Raw genomic sequence first — 14,495 nt, 5'->3', positions numbered from 1 at the left:
TGGAGTTTTCATCACGTAGGCATGACTGATTAACTCAATCTCCAGTCCCTCTCCCCTCTGCAGAGGATGAGGGGGATGGCTGAAAGTTCCAGTCGTGGCTTGGTCTTTCTGGTGACCAGCTCCCATCCAGAAGCCCACCAGAGGTTATGTCATTGAAACAAAAGACACTGTTATCACACAGGTAATTCCAAGAGATTGGGAGCTCTATGTCAGGAACCCAAGTCTAAGAACAAATATTAGAACAGAAGAGGTACCTTCTACTTCTACCACTCAGAAAATTATAAGGGTTTTGAGAACACTATGCCAGGAAGTGGAAGCAGAGACCAAATATGTATTTCTTACTATACCACAATGTCACAGATACTATTTTTGTATGGAAAACTTCATATTAACTCAAGAAGTTAGGAAAGTAGCAGCAGTAAAATCCCAAGAAAAATAAAAAAGACAATAAAGACAAGAATAGAAATTAATGAATGAGAAAATAGGAAAAAATAGAATTGAAAAATGAATTCAAGACAGTCTTTGAAACACACATGAACAATAAATACTACTTTGCTTAAGTTAAAAAAATATAAAATAAATACACAAAAGTAAAGTCATGAAAGAGAGCATAATCAAAGATACAGGAGCAGTATCTTTGATACAGTAAGAAATTACTTTATTTAACTACGTTCATATAAATTGAAGACATGGATGAAATAAATATTTTTAAATGTCATTTATCAACAAAAGACCCCAAAAGAGAAAACCTGAATATACCAAAATGCTCCATTGATAAATTTTAGGAAGACAGTAGGGAAGCTCGTAGGAAAAATATAATTATAAGCTATTAATATTATTTAATTGGAATAAAAGAAAGGCAATTAGAAATTGTAGGAGAAAGACAAAAAAGGCTGTACTTGAAGGACATGTTAATAAAATGAAAAAAAAAGGATTTTTTTGACATTGAGGTTTGCAACATTCTCATTTGTGTGACACAGGTTTAAAACACAGTATTACATTCCCAGATCTGCAGGTGTAATTGACTCATCTCTGAATAATCATTTGAAATTAAAATATTCCAAATTCTATTTGTTGGCCTTCAATTTTCAATATTTAAGGGAAAATATTAAACCCTTAGATATAAAAAGTACTTTGAGAGAATAAAAGTATTGCTAAATTGATGAATGTATACAGGCGCAAATTTCTTCTTCCTACATGTTGGAAATTAAAGATAGTATCTAATATAAATGGCTTCAGAAATAAAAATTAATAAGTTAATAAAAATTAATAAAATATTCAATTGCTTGATTAAATTAAGTAATAAAAGAACTGACTTTTTAAATTAACAATTGGGAAGAGGATATGGGGAGGAAAAGGGCATGTAAATGAGCAAAGTTCTTAGTCTTCTATAACTAGAATTAATGGATATTATAAAAACTGGATAAATCAAGAAATAGAGATAAGTGCATATTTTTTTAGAATAATGTTTCAGTGTAGTAACTCTCAGGGCAGGAGCCTGGGGAGAAGGGTACAGGGTGGTAAAATCACATGTATTTTTATGACATGTTCTATATATTTTCATTTTATTGCCATATATAAATTTTAAATAAAATATTTGAAAATTAATAAAATATTGTTTGGCAGCACAGCCTCTCCCCAGCATCCGGCACAGTGTCTGGCAGGGCGCAAACGTTCAAGCAATATTCTCTGTCGAGAAGATAAAAGAATAAATGAGGAGTTGAAACCTGAAGTATGCAACCATGTGTCTATTTTTCTGTCATAGTAAAGCCATTTTACTGTTACTGAATTTGAAAAAACCCTAAATATAGGAAGAGAATTTAAAACCAATGATAAAAATATCAGCTATCCAATAGATGGATTAAAGATATGACAAGCAAATTGCATTGCAGACCACAAATGTCTAAGAACCCATGGAAATATGCTCAATATTGTTGGTAATTAAAGAAGTGTAAATATCTCATGTACCCAGATGACTGTTATGGTTTAAATGCAGGCGTTACTCCAAAATTCATATGTTGAAAACCTAATCACCAAGGTGATGGTATGAAGAGGTGGGGCTTTGGGGAGGTGATTAGGCCATGAGGGCTCTGCCCTTCTGAATGGGATTCCTGCCTTTACATCAATAGAAGAAGCTTCAGAGACTTGCCTGGCTCTTTTGCCCTTAGGCCCTCCTGCCGTGTGAGGACGACTAGATGGCACTATCTGTGAGTAACAGGCCTTTACCAGACACCAGATCTACTGGCACCTTGATCATGGACTTCTCAACCTCCAGAACTGTGAGAAATAAATTTCTTTTATTTATAAATTACCCAGTCTCAGGCATTTTGTTCAAGTAGTGCAAATGGATCAAGACAATGGCAAAGATTTTAAAAATACACATTAGTTGTCAAATATGACAGTATTGGTTAGCAATGTAAAGTTATTTTGACAAACCTGCAAAAAAAATATTAATACTCATACAGCAGTATCAGTTCATATTTTTGGAAGACAATTTTTGTCAGACTTTAAAATATGCATATTAATTAGCAATTCCACAATTTTAGGAGTATGTATAAAGACAAACGTACAAAGTTCATTATGGTATTTTTTGTCAATTAAAAAAAAAAAAAGAAGTAAAAGAACATAGAAACAGCAGAAAACAAACCTAAGTGTGATCTTCAACACGGGACAGGTTTAAAAAATTTCAGTATATTCATACAACAGTGTATTGTACTAGTACTAAAAATAACCAAGAAAACCACAATGTGATAGCAGGAAAAGCCCACAAAACATTGATAAATGAAACTTTTTCCATAAAGTTATGCTTAGAGTGAATCTATTTGTGTAAAAATATTCTGGAAAAATATATATACATAAATATATATTATGTTTATATGTATTTGTGTAAGTATATAGAAAGTACATTAGAACAAGGGAATAAGGGAATACTCTTCACATTACCAATAAGTCTAACTATGGGGAAAATGAGGAGGAGGCAATTTTACTTTTTACTTCAAATAATTTTCTGTTTTTTTCCAATGACCATTTATGACATTATTACATTGAAACATTTTTTTTAAATCTCAACGAAGAGCCATGAAACACACAACTAAGCAAATCGTGTCCGATCGATATTGTTTGGCAGCACAGCCTCTCCCCAGCGTCCGGCACGGTGTCTGGCAGGGCGCAAACCTTCGAGCAATATTCTCTGTTGAGAAGATAAATGAATAAATGAGGGCTTGAAACCTGAAGTATGCAACCATGTGTCTATTTTTCTGTCATAGTAAAGCCATTTTACTGTTACCGAATTTGAGAAAACCCAATTTGCAACTAAAAGAAAAACATATTTATCTATTATTTATGTTTTAAAGAAAGTGTGGCTCTCGAATTCAAGCTTTTGTGTGTTCATTTTTAAAAATGTTTTTGATTCTGTCCAAGTTCTCCCACCCACAAATCCATGTTAGGTGCACACTTAGAATCCCTGAGACATAGGCCCCTGATTAAATGAAAGCCTTTTAGGAATTGTTTACAAAGAGGTAGTTCAGGAGACAGAACAGCATTCAAGAAAAATTGGTCCATTTTCATTTCAGAAGTATACAGAGAGTAAAAAGAATATGTGGCCAGTAACACATTCAGATTCTGTAGTGTTCACTGTTTTTTGTTTTGTTTTGTTTTGTGTTGTCTTATTTTTGCAAGAGGCAATTGTAATTCCATAGATGGAAATAAACATAATATAGAGTTGTCCAGGCTTCACTGTCCACCAAAATCAGGAAGCAACACGCTAATTTTGACATCAAGCTGCAGAGGAAGCCAACAAGTGACTTGTTTGTTTGGTCTGACACATGCCTATGATTAACCCTCATGGCCGCATTCTCTCCAGAGCACCAGACTTGGTCCTTCCTTACCTGTAAACAGACTCAGGATATGCCCTGAAGTTTGGCCAAGGGCATTTGGTGTGTGTGCTTGGGTAAGACAGACTACACAAAACACACATTGCACATGGGCAGGGGAGCCACAAGGGGAGGGGAAAGGAGAGAACACAGCACAGGACTCTGACATGCATTTGCTCATGACAAATTACATCAGATGCAAATATTCATATGCAGCTCAGCTGGGAAAAGGCAAGAATATGCCCACGAAAGACATTAACCTTCTACATTACAAATAGCTTCAGGTAAGCAATACAGCTGAATGCCAAGTGAGAGAAAGGGGGAAAAACGTAAAAGGAATGAAATCTCGAGTGCATTAGAAGACCTCTTAGACTGTTCATGCTACATAACAGAGAGAGGGGAGGAGAGAACTGTGTTGAGAGTCCTTTGCAGGGACTTTCTAATAGGCCTCTAGACATGTATGCAAATGGATGTTTCAAAGCACCTCTTTGTGCCTAAGTCTTTTTACCTATAAGATGAGCATCAATATATTTCCTTTATGGCCGGGCGCGGTGGCTCACGCCCGTAATCCTAGCACTTTGGGAGGCCGAGGTGGGCGGATCGTTTGAGCTCAGGAGTTCGAGACCAGCCTGAGCAAGAGCGAGACCCCATCTCTACTAAAAATAGAAAGAAATTATATGGACAGCTAAAAATATATATAGAAAAAATTAGCCGGGCATGGTGGTGCATGCCTGTAGTCCCAGCTACTCGGGAGGCTGAGACAGGAGGATCGCTTGAGCTCAGGAGTTTGAGGTTGCTGTGAGCTAGGCTGACGCCACGACACTCACTCTAGCCTGGGCAACAGAGTGAGACTCTGTCTCAAAAAAAAAAAAATATATATATATATATATATATTTCCTTTTAAAACTGAAACCCCGTTGACCATGATTTTTTCCACCCATTGGCTAAACCACGTGGTAAGATGAAAAGTGGGTAACTATATTAACTTGTGGCTCTATCTCGCTATACTTCTAAAAGGAGGGAAATTATTGTCATCCTAGGAAGTGGTTCAAGAAGAAAAGAGAGAGAGGCTATGGGGCAAATGGCAATTACTTCTGCCAGAGGCAAGGTGATGTCCCATTTATGTCAGTGAATGGACTATTTGTACCAGACAATAATAGCCACAAATTCAATCACAAAAGGGTCATCTTTGACATTAGTAACTGGTCTGGCAGACTTTCTGAGCTGATTGGCATGACCATGTGGAGCAGTATTGGGCATCAAGTCACCTCCTCTCTGGATATATGAAACTCAGTGGGGAGCGCTGTTTAAGTGCTAATCAACCTGATAACGTATGTGCTACTTGTACATTCAGTACCATGAGGACTGCTTATTGCCATAAGTTCAAAACTATGATTTTTTTGAGATATCACCGGTAAGGACTGGCTGTCGGGGGACAGAGGGGAGGGGAGAAACAAGATCACCCATCTCCTGACCCTGCCTGGTGGGTCCATGACACCCACTTAAGGGATTATCAACCACATAAAACGGAGCCCCTCTTAGCTGTATCATGTCTACCGGGTGAACTTTCAAACCTAGGCTCATCTTCCCCGTGCCAGCTAGTGTGTGTGACTGGAAAATATTCTAAGATATTAGCTTTTGTTTTCCTCTCTGAATTTTTCCCTCTCCCCTAGTTAATCTAAGAGCAGCCTGTGCGTTTCAATGCCTCAGGGAGAGACATGACTGAGCAGAAACAAAAGCAGCCTGCAAGACTTCCTGAATTATATCTTCAAAAGCCTGAGCTCCATGAGGAGGAGAGAGTTTGAAGAAAACAGCATCGAGGCTTGAGCAAAGCAGATGGCAGAGAGGAGTTTTGCCCTTCATGTAAAAGACAGGACTCCCCTGCCAGAGGCAGGTTGTTGGGACTCTGTCCCTCTTGGTGGCAGTGCTCCAGAACTGACCTCCAGCTGCCTCCAGGAGGATGAGTCAATGGCCACTGGGAGTTCCTGCCTTGAAGAACATTCCTGTGTGCTGAGAGTGGCAAGGAGCAACAAAGGGCCCGGCCGGAAGGGTCACGTTGCCAGGGACAACAGAACAGCACAGCAGTGAAATAAGCACTGTTACCCCTCTCCACACCCTGATGCCTTAACGCTCGACGCTTTGGCATCGACGGTTCTGGAACTTTGACATGGCCTCGGTGGCAGAGGTGACAAAGACTCTCTCCTTGACCAACTCCAGTCAGGTCCCCCTAAGTGCCCTTCTCCACTAGACCTCCACTTTAGCCTGTAAAACTACAGACACTCAACACACATGATTTTGTCCATAGCCCCTGACACACACACACACACACACACACGCACACGCACACACAGAGAAACTTAAATGGTAGCATCGTCTCTTAACAACTCAGGGCAGTGTCCCTGGGGCCACAACTCTAGCTCTCTTCAATTCCTGCCTGGGAAACCTCAAGGCTGCCAAGAGACTTTACCGTGTTGGTGTCGTCTCCCTCTCTCCCAACCACTACGGGAGGGTAGGAGGCTAACTTCTGTTTGTGCCAGTTAGCAAACCTGGGTGGCCTAATTACATTGACAAGCCTCACTTCCTGCTTTTTGTGAATTTTCCCTTCTTTGCTCTACTGAAGATGCCCCCCCCCTCGTTTTCCTCTCCCTACTCACTCTCATTCTCTCTTTAAAACACCCACTCACCTCTGCACAAATCAAAGTGGAGCTCAATTCACAGTAGGCTCTCTTCCCTATTTTAATAGTTATTACTGATTAAAACCTGTCCTTACCACTTTAACTAGTGTCTGGCTTTGATTATCATTGACAGATGTGACCCCAAGAATGACTGAGGTGAAGTAGATTCTCCCAATAACCCAGCCAGATGAAAAAAGTCAGATTGAAATTAAGTTGATTTTCAGAAAATGAGTGCATGTGCTATTGTTTGGCACAGATGCTCCTGTGGACTGAGACTTACAACCCCCAATGGATATAGGAAGAAAATGAGTACTATGTTGCTGTTCAGCTTGTGGCAATGCAATTAAGCAGACAATTTGATTGGGAGAAATTATACTTCGTGAAGCAAACAAAAGTCAAAGATGATTTCTATATGATCTGTACCACTGGGCCCCAGCACAGCTGATAAATAACGACAGCATAAATTGCCCACGTATGATGGCAGAGAAGTTAATGTTCCATTAAATCAGCTGTGCACGCTCCCTTCGGAGAAAATTTTCATTCTAATTAGTGGGGTAATGCCATTAATCTGAACCCATTACAGATTCTAGGATAAGAGATATTTTGCTATTGTTTAGCATTCTTATTTAAAAGATAAATACTGTATTTTGATGGTGGTCAAATTGTCTGATAAATATATTTAATTCCACAGGGCTTTTAAGCCACATGAACAATGCTAAAGCACATATTTAAATGTGTATCTTATTAAATCTTAAATAAAATCTTGTACTATTAGGAGAGCTGCTTAGGAAAACTCTTTTAGAATATTCTCAACACTTTATCTCTGCAGAAAGGACCTCCCAGGTCCTTCAAGGCCAACAAGAAAATGAGGATTTGCTTCTGTTCACCAGTGTAATCTTGATTGGCAGGGATGCAGAGAAAAGGGAACTCTTACACACTGTTGGTGGGAATGTGAATTAGTACAGACTCTATGGAAAACAGTATGGAGATTTCCCAAAGAACAGAAAGTAGATCTACCGTTGGCTCCAACAATCCCACTACGGGGATATACCCAAAGCAAAAGAAATCATTATGTTAAAAAGATACCTGCACTTGTATATTTATTGCAGCACTATTCACAACAGCAGAGATATGGAATCAACCTGAATGTCCATCAACAGAGGATTAAATAAAGAAAATGTGAGATACACACACACACACACACACACACACACGTACACACACAATGGAATACTATTCAGCCATAAAAAAGAATGAAATGTCTTTTGCAGCTACATGGATGGAACTGAAGGCCATTATCTTGAGTGAAGTAACTCAGAAACAGGAAGTCAAATACCATGTGTTCTCATTCATAAGTAGGAGCTAAACAATGTGTACCCATGGACACAAAGTGAAAAATGGCAGATATTGGAGACTCAGAAGGATGGGGGTGTGGGAGGGGAGTGACTGATGAGAAATTACTTAATGGATACAATGGACACTATTCTAGTGATGGTTACATTAAAAGCCCAGAATTTACTACTTCACAGTATATTTATGTAACAAAACTGCACTTGTACCCCTTAAATCTATTATAAATATATACATACATACATAAATTCTGTAGTCATTCTGGCTAGCAGACAGGAGAACATTTTAGAACATGAAGCAGATACAATGTAATGACAGTATGAAATTTGGTTTTGAAAGGGTAAACTAGAATTCAATTTCATCCCTTAAAATCCTACCCTTCTCACATATACATTCTAGTTTTCCTAAATAATGCAAGAGAATGCCTTTTTAATTTTAAAGTGTTATCCTTTCCTGGTCAGTGGAAGGACTGGATGGCTCTGAGACACAGAAAGAAAGAGTCGGATCTGTTCATTTGTTCTGTCTTTTACAAAGACAATTAAGAAGTATTTATTTGGTACTTGCACTTTTCTTTATGCTTCAGAGCCAAATTCAGGCCAGGCTTACTGTGTTTGATCAATACAGACCTTAAAAAACAAATTCAACATTCAAAAACTATGGTATTTTCTTTTTAAAATCCATATTTATGACTGAAAAAAAATCACAAGATCCAGCAAAGGGAAGTAGCAGCCCATTGCTTAGGAGGGACATGTGACCTCTAATTGACCACAGGCTACCATACTTCCTAATGCTTTCCAGCCTGCCCCTAACCCTCCCTCATCATCACTCTTGAGGTTGCCTTTTTATGGTAGCGTCTGCCCCCAAGGACAGGCGGGTACTCAGGAACTACTTTCTCCCTGTAACCAGAGTCTGCTTTAGTTCACTGGATAGTCCCACCATAGATACTAAAAAAGTATCTGTCTAGCTGCCTTAAAAAAATGAGACACACATGAGGAGAGAGTTATTTAGAAATTATTTTTGAGCTGTAGGTTGGCTTAGCTTTCCTGGAATGTCTAATTTAGCTCAGGAAGTGCCTCCAACATTTTTAAGAATATCAAGGGCAGAAAAGCTCAACTCAGCCATTTCCAGGGCTCTCTGTATCCCCTCAGGCTCCTTCCAGGCATAAGGGAGACCTCACTGTATGTCATTATGGCCCCAAGAGGCCTGTTGTCCTGCCATGGAGTTACCGCTTGTTCCCTGGCAGGCAAGAGGTCACACTTGGAGTACTTGTAGGATTTTCAGAATTCTAAAGAACTGTGGGACAGTATGCCCCTCAACTCTGTAGCACATGAACGAGGAAGGTGGACATGAACGGAGTCTGCAGTTCTAAAGGCCTTGATTGAAAACTGACTCAGCACTTAAACAGTTGGGTAACCTTGGACAAGTCATTCTTTTTTAACATTGCTTTAAATTCTTTTTGAACTGGGGTGGAGGGGTGAAAGAGACAAATAAACAAATGAGTAAGCTCTCTAAGCCTCAGTTTCCCCGAATTGATAAACTAAAAATAAAATAATAATACACATATTGCAGAATTCTTATGAATTCAAATACAACTGTACATAATGTGTCTAAAACAAAACTTGATATCACAACTCAATAAATTATAGTTTTTATTTATGTTATTTGCTTTAACTCATGAATTCTATAACTTCTTGAGGTCCTGTCCAAGCTCCTGGCTTACTAGCATTCTGGATCAGAAGAAGGCTGACCTTCTATCTCTTTTCTTCTTTATGTAAATTGAGAATCATTCATTTAACAGGTGAATTTATGGCACCCACTGTACCAAAAGCACAGTTGGGAATATAATATTGGGTATAGAAGGATAATCAGATAGGGATCTGTAACAAACACACGGATTCCTTGCTTAAAATCTTTAATTCATTCTTGAAAAAACTTGGTAACTAAATGAAAATCCTTTAAATAAAAAAAAGTCTTGGCCGGGCGCGGTGGCTCACGCCTGTAATCCTAGCACTCTGGGAGGCCGAGGTGGGCGGATCGTTTGAGCTCAGGAGTTCGAGACCAGCCTGAGCAAGAGCGAGACCCCATCTCTACTAAAAATAGAAAGAAATTATATGGACAGCTAAAAATATATATATAGAAAAAATTAGCCGGGCATGGTGGTGCATGCCTGTAGTCCCAGCTACTCGGGAGGCTGAGACAGGAGGATCGCTTGAGCTCAGGAGTTTGAGGTTGCTGTGAGCTAGGCTAACGCCACGGCACTCACTCTAGCCTGGGCAACAGAGTGAGACTCTGTCTCAAAAAAAAAAAAAAAAAAAAAAGTCTTATTAAATTTAATAGGAAAAATAATAATATGATAACATCCCAACATATTTTCAAATAATTTTCACAGACCAATGAAGAGTGAATGCAGATTTATATAACTAACAACCGTTTAGAAGTAAATAAAAACAGCTTGTAAATAAAATGTAATAGCATGCAGGCTTATTATGTTCACCAAATAACACACACCAAGAAAGAGAGAGAGAGAGAGCTTTAATTTAGTTTGTGGAAGAAAATTTATTTTTGTGGGAGTTATTTTTCCTCCTGCATCATTTTCATCTCCAATTTTTGAAACTTTTTTGTGGAGCTCAGGGTCACTTGGCCCCCAAAATGCCCTTGAAAATAAAATTGTAGAATTAGAAAAACTCAAAAGTACTGCAAAACATATGGAAATAGTGCATGTAAACAGCAAGCCAAACTGTCTCCAAAGACGCTCTCTCTTCGTCCTTCCCACTTAGTGCCCACAGGGAAAGCAGGGCGTGCGGTTATGTGGTATGTGGTATTTGATTCAAAGTTGTCCCGTGTGATATTCTCTGACTAGGAACTGTTGTGTTTCCAGTGTTTGTCGGAAACTGTCATGTTCAATTATAAATTTTAGCATGTGTTTGTTTTGTTAGTTTGGGGGTAAAAAGTCATTATACCATAAAAAGAAGTTGTCTGGAACGCGGCATCGCTGTGCGGGGTCCTTATGGCCAGCAGTGAACCGAAGAGACGTGGGAGGAAGGCCTGCAGCGCAGCAGCTGCAACGCGCTGTCGGGGGCTGTGTCTTCCCGGTGCACCCCTCTCCTGGGCCGAGGGCAGAAGGGTCCTGGAGCTGCACCCCCGGCCTTCCTACCCTCCGTGTCTGAGCCAGGGAACGCAGCCCTGCCGGGGCTCATGAGCCCTGGGGTCTTCACTTTGTCCAACAGCAACACCCTCATATGTGGAAGGAGGACTAATTCTTCTTCACATTTGTCATGATTGGAGGAGAAGGAAGAGACTCTGGGGTTAGGGCCCAGGAAGACCTTGAAAGGCAGGACACCAAATGGTGTCAGGTGGCAAAAACTAGAGAGACCCAGGCTCTTCAAAAGAAAAAATGAAACCCTTGCAAGAAGAGAAATTCCATAAAGAAGAAAAGATCAAATTTCCTCGGAGCCCCCTCTCACAGCCACTCTGCCTTGTTGGCCTGAAGCTACAGAGAAGAATTCAGGCTACGGGTGCTCATGCCTGAGGGCCATCTCCCTCGCCCCACCTGCCGAGTTATCTCCCAACAGACATTCTCTACCCTTGACACACAACGTTTTCCGTTCCTGAAGAGAAAGAACATTGTGTTCATATAGGGATTCTGTCCACATGGGAAGGGCGTCATGAGACAGGTTGCAGTCCTCCACAGTTGACCATTTTGTCCTTTTGCAAAAAATATAATCTAATTTTCTTACCCTAGGTATTATACTTATTGTTTTTGACATTTTTACAACAGATGTTGTGTGGTTATCTGCTTATTTATGATATACACATGGATAATTCACTTCTTGAATTCATCTACATTCCTTAAAAAGCCACATGTACTCTTATTACATTAGTCATCAGAGTTTTTCATGGTTGATAAAGCCATAAACGATGAGGTTTGATGAGGTGGAATCACCCCTGGCACAATTTTCTCAAAGGTTTCTCAGTAAAAGCACATTCGCACAGATATAGTTTGTAGTTACCGACTTACAGCAAAATAATATTGCAACTGTGTTTTAATCTTCCAGAGAACTGAATAATCTTTTACCTAGGTGACTAGAAAACCCTACCTAGTTCTGGAGATTAAAATTTTCCAAATTCAATCTATCTACTTCAAAGTGGGTAAATCCGTGTTAAAAAATAAATAGAAAATTTGCACATAGTCATTATAGTTTTTTAAAGCTGCTGCGAGTAGAAGAGGTACAGGACATGTACAACAGCCTGGTGCTCCAGGTTCCTGTGTTGGTTTGGGAGAGGGTTTGCAGGAATCTACCGGGAGACCCACATCCTAGCAGAGCCACAGCCTATTGAAGGGCCTTGGCAAAAGCTTAGTCTGGCTACTGATATATCCAAAACACCCTAATTTCATTTTTGCCCTTTCAAGCATTACCTCTAATTAGGTATTTTATAGGCAAAAGTTGACCACATTTTTTAAAAATACAGAAGACTAAAGCTAAAACCAGTGTTGTGTGAGCCCTCAGGGAGAGCATTCGGGCCATAATTTTTATCCCTATCACATGCCGGCTGTCAGGTCCCAAGGCTGGGAGACACTCCCCAAGGGAGTGGGAGGGCGGCGAAGTGGGGGGGCTGGATCGTGGGCAAAGAAAACCAAACCAAGTGCCATCTTGGCACATAGGCTGCTGCCAATCCTATGGGGGGTTGGGGAGGGGTTGACACGGAAACAAAGGGAAAAATAAAATTCCATCTTTTGCAGACCAGTGAAGGTTAAAATCTTGTAATAGAGTCATCTCATGGAGGCCTGTACATAGCAGATGGTTTAGCTGAAAGGAGGTGATGAGGATGCAAAACTAATAATGGAGACGTAAGAGTTGGTACTTTGCTTTTGTCTCTCTCCTGTAAGACCCGTGGAGAACACCACCAAAGCTCTGAGAAAAGGGCTCAAACGATGCATCTATTGAAGAGAGAGGACTCTTCTCCCACAGGGTCATCTATTTGTTACTCATCACTTACAAACTTAGAGTTTAGTGGTTTAAGTTCAAATATATGATGAATCCCTTATTTGAAGGCACACTAATTGGTCAGTATTCATGCTTGAAAATTTTTTTTCATTTTATTTTTTTCTTAGTAATTATTTTTTTTACTGTGGTAAAATATACATAACATAAAAATTACATCATCATTTTTAAGTGTACAGTCCAGGGGCATTAAGTACATTCATATCATTGTGCAGCCATCAAAAGCACCCATCTCCGGAACTTTCCATATTCCCAAACTGAACTTCTGTTCTCACTAAATAATAACACCCCATTTTTCACTGCCTCCAGCCCCTGGAAACCACCATTCTACTTTCTGTCTCTATGAATTTGACCACCCTATGTACTTCATATAAGTGAAAACATACAGTGTTTGTGGATTTTTTTTTTTTTTTTGGTCTGGCTTACTTCACTCAGCATAATAATGTCTTCATGGTTCATTCATGTTGTAGCATGTATCAGAATTTCGTTCCTTTATAAAGCCGAATAATAGGAATATTCCTGTTCCTACCCAAATCTAGCTCTACCACTTACCTGTTCTGTTACTTTGAAAAGGACATTAAATCTATTATATTATAATAATAATATATGATTTTATAATCTATAAATATTATAATTTATAATTTTGTACAATTTATAATTATAATACATTGTAATAATTAATAATTTAATAAAAACTAATAATTAATAATATTTATGCCCCTGTAAAGAGCTAGCACAATACCTGAAACAGATAAGGACTCCTCAGGAGGTAACATTTATTGTTGATGCTATTGTTGCTGTTGTTACCATTATTACTATAAGCCTAGAAGTTATTACAGGTTTTTTTAAAGTAAGACTATATATTATATAACACCGTATCATCATGCAAACTGTTTTAGGAAAACCATTGGCTTCCTAAATGCTGAATTGTAGCTGTGCATTTAGAATACCACTAAATTGATACACTTTTGAGCCTAGATGTTTCCCTGAGAAATGGTGAGAATATTAGATGATCATGAACAAAGTTAAATAAAAGTTCCACCAAACACGTATCAGTATGCAAAGAAATAAACTCCCTGAAAGAGCTAAAGAGCTAAAATGAAACATTTACGTTCCTGAGTAGAGCCAGGTATAGGGAAATAAAAGTAGGATAAGAACAGATTGTGCATGCCTGCCTCCGTCTTTGTATCATGAGGCAACTGGGTGTATTCATGATAGGAATTTTTTTCTCTAGCCAAAACCAAGCTGGTAATTACAAGTGCCCGAAACCACAATCTGGACACAGTCTGTGACACAAGCTGGACACAGCCAGGTCTGAGATCAGACTTGGAAAGGCCCCTTTTCTCCTTCTGAAAAATGTCTGTGCTGGTCCGAGTAAGCCAACGGGGAGAACACCGCCACATTCCCTGGTCTTCCATGGGACCTTCACGACCAGCGGGACCAAGTGAGTCCCTGATCACATTGTTTCAGGAGAACAAAGAGGGCACTTCCTGGTTCCTTCTTCACAGAAACTATATGAAATAGAGAAAAAAGCCAAACCAAAGCAAACAAAAATACCAGTAAGCCTTTCTGAGGGAGACTACACAAAAGCTCGA

The sequence above is a fragment of the Eulemur rufifrons genome, chromosome 2, assembly GCF_041146395.1.
Source record: "Eulemur rufifrons isolate Redbay chromosome 2, OSU_ERuf_1, whole genome shotgun sequence".
Lineage (NCBI taxonomy): Eukaryota > Metazoa > Chordata > Mammalia > Primates > Lemuridae > Eulemur > Eulemur rufifrons.
This window is presented reverse-complemented; position numbering follows the sequence as displayed.